Raw genomic sequence first — 2,294 nt, forward strand, 5'->3', positions numbered from 1 at the left:
TTGTAAAGCTTTTATCCCATCATGAGCTGAGGGATGACATAATAACAGATACAGCTGACAGCAAGGTGATGCTTTTAAAATTACACAGGTGCCCAGGTCAAGCCTTGTATTTTAAGGATAAAAATGTTGCCAATAGCTGATTCAGTAATGTAGACTTTTAGATGAGGCTTTCTGCTATCTAAAGGTTGACAATCTCAGGGGGAAATTCTACTGTGTCCTACAGGGTTGCCATAAGTCCTAATTGGTTAATGAAGCAACTATGGAATTGTGATGGGATGTTTGAAGAGTTTGTTCCCAAGCCCCACCCACAAGAATTTGCTTTAGCAGCTTTGGGGCAGAGTCTGGAATTCTCTTGTGGGTACTCTACACTCTATTGATCTGGCACTTAGAAATCCCAAAGCTCTTATATACATTTACTCCTTCTTTTAGCCCCTGAACTTTATTCTTAATAGTCTTGGGTTGATTTTGCTTCAGTGGTGACCCCAGATGTCAGAGTGAAACTGGTCCGTGGGATTTTCAGAAGCAGATGAAGACAATGTCTTCCACAACGTCGCTAGATGGATTTCTCCAAGTCCCCACTGCTGACGAGTCTGTTCCATCTTGTGAGGTGCTGTTGAGTCAGCTCATTGTCACCCTGTGAACCACAGACTAAAACGCCACCCCGTCTGGTGCTGTCCTCACCAATGCCCTTCTGTTTGAGCCCAGCTTTTCAGCTTCTGTGTCAATCCATTTGCCCAGGGTGTTCCTCTTTTTCACTGTCCCTTTATTTGTATGATGCTCTTGTCCAGAGACTGGTCTCTACTGATAACATGTGCAAAGTATTCTTGCCTCTAAAGAGCGTTCTGGCAGTACTTCCAAGATACGTTAGTTTGTTCTTTTCAGAGTCTGTGGTAATTCCAACTTTATTCTCAGGCTGTAAATCTTTACAGGAGAGACAACTTCAACTGTCTGCTGTGAAGCCACTGACGGTATGGAAATACCAACATTGAAGTTTGCAGTCCAACATTTACTGGACAGTGCCATCTCTAGGTGACCACTAATAACCAACCTTTCTACAAGGATCACTTACCAATGTATGCTACCCAGGGACTCAGTCACCGAGTTCAAAACAAAACAAACAAACAAAAACCCCAAACAAAAATAACCCCCAAACTCACTGCCATGAAGTCAAGTCTGACTCATCAAGGCTCTATAGGACCGAGCAAAGCTGCCTCTTGGGGGTCCCAAGTCTGTAAGTCGTTGTGAGAGCAGAGGGACCCATCTTTCTCCCATGGACTCGTAAGTGGGTTCAAACATCAGCCCAATGCATGACTCATTACCCCACCAGAACTCCTGATTACTGAATTAAATGGATAAAATAACATATCATCAAATTTGAGTTCATCTTGTGGGTAAGAGGCAAGGGGCTACTAATTATAACTATGCAAAGAAGATGTGCAAACTGGAACTGGAGAGGACACACATGGACAGGTGGTTATACTGGGAGAATAATGCACACCAAGCAGTGTTTTATTCTGTTGTGCATAAGGTTGATATAGTTCAGAACCAATCCTATGGCACGTAACAACAACAATAACATTTTTTAACTGTGTGATATTACAAAATCCCATAATCTCACTAATCATTAATTGCTTATCTGTAAACTAGAACTTCAGCTTCTTCAGTTCATTGTACTGTGGTGGCTTTTGTATTTTTAAAATGCCACTTGAATTAAAAATAGCTGGACAACCCATGGTAGACAGGTTTCAGCAGAAACCTGAAACCTGTCTTTACAGACAGATTAAGAAGAAAGGAACACTTACAGAAATTAGCCAGTGAAAACTCTGTTGATAACAAAATATTATGCAAACTAGTTCTGGAAGTTGAGCTCTTTGTTTGAAAGGCACTCAAGGTACAAAGTGGCTGCAATAAGGCACTCAAACAAACCAGTGAAGAGAGTGCAGACGTGGTTACTGTTTCCTTCTGTCTTACCTGGGTATTCATGAGTCAGAGACAATTCTATGGCAACTAATGACAAAATGGAGCCAATTGTGTCATTTCAATATTACAAGCGGAACAAATTGCAATCACAGATATAAAGTCTGAGGACTTTGCAGGTACAGTCGATTCTTTAATTACCACGGACTCTGTAAGTTGTAGTATCTATATACTTTCTCTCTGATCTCTTTTGAGAGACATCTCTGATGTCAATATGAGATCCCATCTCAAAGTAATTTAGATCTTATACGATTGACATTGATAACCTGACATGCAAGTGCTATGTTATTTATATCTGCCCTGTGATAAATAATGAA

This window comes from Echinops telfairi, unplaced genomic scaffold (assembly GCF_000313985.2).
Source record: "Echinops telfairi isolate 266 unplaced genomic scaffold, ASM31398v2 ScPeMD7_7469;HRSCAF=8507_0, whole genome shotgun sequence".
Lineage (NCBI taxonomy): Eukaryota > Metazoa > Chordata > Mammalia > Afrosoricida > Tenrecidae > Echinops > Echinops telfairi.